The sequence below is a fragment of the Cnephaeus nilssonii genome (genome assembly GCF_951640355.1).
Source record: "Cnephaeus nilssonii genome assembly, chromosome: 3".
NCBI lineage: Eukaryota > Metazoa > Chordata > Mammalia > Chiroptera > Vespertilionidae > Cnephaeus > Cnephaeus nilssonii.
This window is the reverse complement of record NC_137074.1, coordinates 68,599,673-68,606,899: the sequence shown is the minus strand read 5'-3', so window position 1 is coordinate 68,606,899 and position 7,227 is coordinate 68,599,673. Positions and strand designations below refer to the sequence as shown.

Here is a 7,227-nt window from a genome sequence, read left to right as displayed (position 1 = left end):
TCACTATCTCATTGTTGGATATGCAACAGTGAATAAGACTGACTGATCAGGTCCCTGCTTTCACTGAGGTTACATTAACACATAATTATACAACAATTTATTTTTTAAATGTTTTTATTTATTTTAGAGAGAGAGGAAGGGAGAGGAAGAGAGAGATAGAAACATCTCTCTGCATGTCCCCCACTGGGGATTGAGCCCACAATGCAGGCATGTGCCCTGACTGGGAATTGAACTGTGACCTTCCTGGTTTATAGACTGACGTTCAACTACTGAGCAAAAATGACCAGGTACAATAATTAAAGTTCTGATAAAAGTAATCTATTTCAGGAAAGAATTATCAGGAAAATTAAATTTATTTTAAAAATAAATTTAAAACATAAGCCATATAAAAGCCATTAAATATAATTCAAAATATTACTTTAAAGTTCAAAGGCTATAGAATATTTTTGCATGTTTCTTCATGTAGTGGCACGATTAATAGCTAAACATATTGGAATTCTTATGGAAGTATTTATTTCTCATTAATTAACAATGCATTAGTCCATTCATTGTATCATATGAACTCTCTCAATATTAAACTATTTTTAATATTTTTTGAATTAATAATAGCACAGTGAATGTCTAGGAAATGAATAACTCTCAATCACTAGATAGAAAGAGGCAAAAATTCAATATTCCAATTTCTTCCACACAGTAATTTTTCTTTTTGTATGTCAGTATTTTCTAAAGACAGAGTTTAAAGGAGATGCATGCTAATTTCTGGGAAATACTGTTTAGTCAAGGGCTGCTTAGCCACAAAGAACAGAGACCTGAGTTTAAGCAGGCCTGGGGTCATTGTGCTGCCAGAGGGTGGCTGGGGTAGTGAACTGCTAAGAGATGACAATAATGACTTCAAAGGGATGCTCAGACCAGAGTAGAGGAACCAGTGTCTAAGGTCAGGCCAAGAAGCTGAATTAATTCCACACAAGGTCCTAATCATGGGGAGATCAGCTATTTGAATGAAGAAGGGGAAATAAATACAGTAAGAATTTAAAAGTGGGCTTAGGGGAATATTCAAATGGCTGTTGTGTCTTCCAAAAATCTTAAAATCTGACAATGAGTGATTTTTTTCCACATATGTTTGTATAGTATTAAACTCTCTATAGATTTGAATAAGTGAAATTAAGCTAGTCACTGAACCTTGTAGTTCTGATATGGAATGAAGAATTCTCATTCATTTCATTTGACTGAGCTCAGTCTATTACCATTACAGGTACAACTTGCAATAAATTTATGTTTTAGCTTTTTTCACTAGCTAAGGAATCTTGGACAAAGAACTTTACTTCTCTTAGCTGCATTTCCTCACATGTAAAATGGAGTAATGGTTAGGGGATAAGTCTTAATTCAACATCTAGCATAAAATATGTGCTTAAAAATTATGGCAATGATTATTACTTATATTTTATTATCATTACCAATGTGGGAAACCTTTGCATCTTCAGAAGATTATAAAAACATTTGCATTTGGCAGATTATGTAGGAATAATGGAAGGAGTTGTTTTTTTGTGAAAAAAATTTCCATTACATATGTAAAATACTCAGACACATTTCTCCAAGGTTCATCTGGGTGAGAATTCACAAAGCCCTTCCACACAAACATACCCAACAGGACTATAAAAATATGCAAAATTGATCTTAGAAAAATCATATCTATGCTCACACACGATTGGCAGCAGAGATGACCAGCCCTCACTGCAGGCCTCACCTAACTGTCCTCTGCCTATTTTATATTAAATATAAATCTGTACTGGTGTTTATGAATTACTGGTCAAATCTAATCTCCACCTATGTTTTTTTAGGGAGGGAAATAAAATATAGTATATAACCATTAAAATGTTAACTCAATTTAAATCTAGGATTTAAATTTTGATATTTTAATTTCTTTTGACTATGTCACTTTTTGCAAGCTAGGCAACAGAATCAAACTTAGGCGGTCTTGTCCCCTAGAGATCCAGGCCAAGTCTTGCAACGTGTAGCAAAATGACATCATAATATAGGTGCTCACAATATGGTTATAAACTCTAAACAAAAACCACTTATCTACATTTTTTTTTCCTTAGGAAACAGTCAAAAGTCCAGTCGTTAAAGGCATGATATACAGGAAATATTGACCTATAAAGGACATAATGATTCAAGTTATATGCTGTTCAACATATATGTGAAAAAAATCAGAACTGGCCAAGGATTGGTGAACAGAGATAGTTTTTACATTTTGAAAGCTTGCTCTGAGGTTTAAAAAATTCCTGGTTGCTGTTAATAAGAAAGCAAGTAAAAATATTATAGATGCTACACACTGATATTTGATTTTGCCAAGGTCTTCCACTGGAACATGACGTTAAGAGATGAGTGTAGGGGATAAGATACTTATATATTTTCAACATAAATCACGTAGTAATAAGAAAGCTGACATACTGCATTCTTCCCTTTGCCCCAAGAACAAACTGACAATGAGAACCATTTAAAACAGTGGTTCTCAACCTTTCTAATGCCGTGACCCTTTAATACAGTTCCTCATGTTGCGGTGACCCCCAACCATAAAATTATTTTCGTTGCTACTTCATAACTGTAATTTTGCTACTGTTATGAATCGTAATGTAAATATCTGTGTTTTCCGATGGTCTTAGGCGACCCTGCTACAGACCATCGGAAAACACAGATATTTACATTACGATTCATAACAGTAGCAAAATTACAGTTATGAAGTAGCAACGAAAATAATTTTATGGTTGGGGGTCACCACAACATGAGGAACTGTATTAAAGGGTCGCGACATTAGAAAGGTTGAGAACCACTGATTTAAAAGAAAGAAATGCTCAGCTCTAAAAAGAGTGATGGCAGCAACACTTCCCACTACAGACCAACCTCCCGTTTTTCCATACAATTAACATTGCTATTCTTCCATGATACAGGTTCATGTGGAAAAATTTGTCACAAGCTTTTTTTTGCCAGGTCTAGGAGATGAAAAACGGAGCATGTCCTAATTAGCTATTAGTAAGCTCAGTTCACTTCTTTTGGATGGGCACATAAAACCTGGCCATTGCTTTGTTAGACATCTTCAAACAGCAGAATTCCTTAGCCCTTAGCCAGTTTCTGCTCAATGCCTTAAAGCTGGGCTCAGTTTCATCTGACTCTTCTCAGGTCTGAGGTGGGTGCTAGTCATCAAAGCCTGTAATGTCATTGTAGGAGTAACCCTGTAGCTTTTGTTTGCATGGTAGGCGATGTGAAGGTAGTAAAATCCTGGCAGGAACACCAGGATCTGTAGGGGATGGCCCAGTCTGCCCAGCACTTCTTTGCTGATATAGCCGCGCAGGAGGGCACTCCTGATGATGAGACAGGCACCAATCAAAAACAGCTCTCCAGCAAGTGCTGTGGTCTTATATGGGATCTCAGGAGGGCTTCTCTTAAACTGAAGGTCAATGTAGCCATCCTGTGTGCTGGAGAGCCTTGAGTACTTCATTTACTACTGAAGATTCCAGTAGTTAGGTTGGCACAAGACGGCTATGACACGTCAACACAGCTGCAGTGGGGGTGTGGCATCAGGCCACCGGCACGCAGACAGCTCACACACGGTTGGCAGCAGAAATGACCAGCCCTCACTGCAGGCCTCACTTAACTGTCCTCTGCCTATTTTGCTAAACAAAGTTTTATTGAAACACAGCAAAGCTTCTTCATTTATGTATTGCCTATGATTTCTTTTGCACTGAAATAGCAGAGTTGAGTAGATGTAATAGAGAATGTATAGCTCTCAAACCCTAAACTATTTACTATCTGGCTCTTTACAGAAAAATGTGCTGACCACTGATACACTATACACATACATGTGTATATTTATGTCTTTATATATTATATCTATAGGTATATAAATTATATAGATGTATAGATATGTGTTTATATAAATATACATTATAAACATATTTTAGCAATCTACATACATACACACACAGAAAATATAAGCATTACCATTTATTTATTATTTACGAATTGCCGAACATTTTTTATGTATAGGTGTACATAATTTTAATATTTATTTGGCAGTTAATATTATATCCTTTTGTAGAGAGGAGGAAATTGAGGCTCAGAGAGATTAAGTGACATATACAAGATTGCACAGTGAATAAGTAGCAGAGTGGTGCCTTAAACTCATGCAGGATGACCTAAGGGCCCAGGTTGCTTAAACTAAGTGATGGTGCAGCTTCATACAGGACTTTACTACAGGAAGCCACATGTGGAAGAGGGCCTACTTAGCTATGAAGAAGGGCTCATGGAGGAGGAAGGGGGTGTTTTGTTATTCAAGTCATTAGAAAGGTATGTGTGTGTGTGTAGTGTACTATGATCACTCAGAATCCCCAGAAGACCATCTTTTGTTTGCTCTAAAAGGAAAGAGCAATTCAAGCTCCCCTGTGGTTGGCATGAGTTCACTCTGGCATATGTACCTGTCAGCATCTATGATCACATGAAAACTGTTAGTTTACCAATGTAACACTGAAAGTAGCAGGAAGCTAAAGACTTTTTATAAGAATGGGAGGCAATTCTGAGCAGTAATGCAATGATGTATTTTTATTTGGAAAATAATTTTTAGAATCTGCCAGCATGTAACATTAACTATGTCACCTTTTTAGTAATTTTTACAACTAGATAAAGTTTACAAATTGAAGTTCCTCCTGAGTCTGTCCCAAGGATAAACTTTTGATATTCCCAAGTTGTAGTTAGCCATGGATAGTCATGTATGGCTCTTTCAAAGTTCTATCACTACTTTCAACAGTAAAGATTAAAAATACTACCCCCACATAAAAAAACAATAACAAAGTTCTATCTCTATATTTGTAAGCATTGCATCTGAAAGAAAAAGATGAGGTTTTTTTTAATATTTAAAATGAGATATATAAGATGTGTTTAAGATAAGCTAATATTTTGTTAATAGTTCTAACAGATACCAGATTTGTGCATACTACCATGGGTAGGGCTAGTTGATTTGTGTGTGTGTGTGTGTGTGTGTGTGTGTGTATGATTGTAATCTTGAATTAATTAAATATTTATTAGAGATTGAACTAACTGGAAAACCTTTAAATTGCAAGAGATGGAGACACAGTGGATTCTCATTCTTCATGGTTATTAGGTTCTATAAAGTCACCATGAACATTGGATTAGTAAATACCAAAGCATTGCTCCCGGGGAAATACAGGGTTAGGTTAATAGAGAGATTAGATGGAATGATTCAACTCCTTGGGTGACTGGTACCTTCGAGCAGATAAGGAAAATTTCTTCTACAAGCCATTGGGAGAAGAAAATATCAGTAGCCAGGTTAAAATTTCAAATCTACATTGGGAAAGAAGTTGACCTTACTTGGGATGTGGAAGAGCCCAGACAAAGGCTATTTAGGTAATAATTGACATCTCCCCGTCTCTGCTCTCAGACACTGAGTTGATTCTGCTTTTTAAATACGTTATGAATTCCATCTGGATCTCTTCAGGGTCACCCTCAAGATTCCAGTGCACCAGCTTTAGCTTGTTCAAGGGTGGCGACAAAGGCAGGTTTCCTTTATCCCTTCCAGAGCCCGGTTTGTGGTATATAATTAACAGCCACAGTATTTTGTAAGAACTGCTGCTGAGCAAAGCAGGAATACCACATCTTGATTTCCTTCAGGTGACTTGGGATGCCAGCATTGAAGATGATCACCACTCTGTGAGAGTCCTGCATCAGCGCTGGCCAGCAAGACTCAAACTTTGGGTTGCCGCCACACTCCCAGAGCTCAAATTCTCACCTGTGCCTTTGTTGTTGCTGGTAATGTGTGGGCTCTCAAGTTCCAGGATCCCCCTTCTTGGGTTGGGTTATAGTCGGTGATGCCAGAATATTCTGTCAGGAAGTTGGCCAAAACAGTTTTTCCACTCTGGCAGGGCCCCACACAAAGGACCCAGGCCTCAAGCAACCCGCCCACGGACAGCAGGCGCACTGGAGCGCACTCCAGCTCCGGGGGCATGTACTTGTACACCTGGTGTCTTCCTTGGTGCAGTCCATTGCATCAACTCCGTAAATGTCCTGAAGGTGGTTTATTGCTCCTTAATTACCAAGACCAATAATTAACCATATATCTTATAGTACTTATTACAATTTAAAAGGATGGTAACAGCTTTATTCCAAATGCAATTAGGAAATCGAGAGATTGGAGCTTAACGACATCTTCTTTCATGGATCGTGAGATTTAAGCTAATTCCTAGCATGTGGGTGCTTAAACAAATTCATGTTCTTGCATTTGGTAAAATTTTTTTCCAATAAAGATGTACATTTAAAAATGTGTGAGTTTTTAGTTGAGTGTGCAAAAATAAATATGTCATTCCTTGGATCAGCCTTTTTTAGGGTGTTGAATAGGACTTTGTATGTGTTTAGATTGTATTCAGCCAAATGTAAAATTGTCTTTGAAGCTCATGTTGAAACTCTTAAGTGCAATATTTATTGCTTTTCAAGGCTTTAAATTTATATGCAGATATACTGTTATGAAACCTTATTTGATATTCAAATGTTCACTTTATATCTTCCACTCCCCCTGAGGACTGTTTTTACTATCAAGACACACTTTCTGCCCTAGTCGGTTTGGCTTAGTGGATAGAGCAACGGCCTGTGAACTGAAGGGTCCCAGGTTGGATTCCGGTCAAGGGCACATGCCTGGGTTGCGGGCTCAATCCCCAGTTGGGGGCGTGCAGGAGGCAGCCAATCAATGGTTCTCTCTCATCATCGATGTTTCTAACTCTCTCTCCCTCTCCCTTCCTCTCTGAAATCAATAAAAATATATAAAAATCACACACACTTTCTATTTCGTTTTCGTTATTACTAGTAATACCACTAGTGGCAATACACTTTAACAGTGGTAAATAAGCATTGTTGGGGAAGTTGTTTATGGTCCTAGAAATATAATACTTAAAAAATATAGTTTTGAAGGGTTTTATTCAGACTTCATTATGTAGCAAGCTTTAATATAAAAAAGGATAAAGGAGCCCTAGCCAGTTTGGCTCAGTGGATAGAGCATCAGCCTGCGGACTGAAGGGTCCTGGGTTCAATTCTGGTCAAGAGCATATGTAGGGGGCGTGCAGGAGGCAGCCGATCAATGATTCTCATCATTGATGTTTCTCTCTCCGTCTCCCTTCTTCCCTGAAGTCAATAAAAATATGTTTTCAAAAAAAAAAAGGATAAAGG

At 37.6% G+C, this 7,227-nt stretch overlaps 2 pseudogenes across 2 annotated transcripts; both read right to left on the bottom strand.

The window, feature by feature from the left end:
• Positions 1 to 3,191: 3,191 nt before the first annotated feature.
• LOC307096714 (transmembrane protein 230-like) lies at positions 3,192 to 4,994 on the bottom strand (annotated as a pseudogene). Its single transcript has 2 exons — positions 4,974 to 4,994; positions 3,192 to 3,537 (listed from the first exon to the last, which is right to left on the bottom strand). The product of its transcript is annotated as a transmembrane protein 230-like (transcript).
• Positions 4,995 to 5,414: 420 nt separating this feature from the next.
• On the bottom strand, positions 5,415 to 5,736 carry LOC307097313 (intraflagellar transport protein 22 homolog; annotated as a pseudogene). The gene has a single exon. The product of its transcript is annotated as an intraflagellar transport protein 22 homolog (transcript).
• Between the last annotated feature and the right edge of the window lie 1,491 nt (positions 5,737 to 7,227).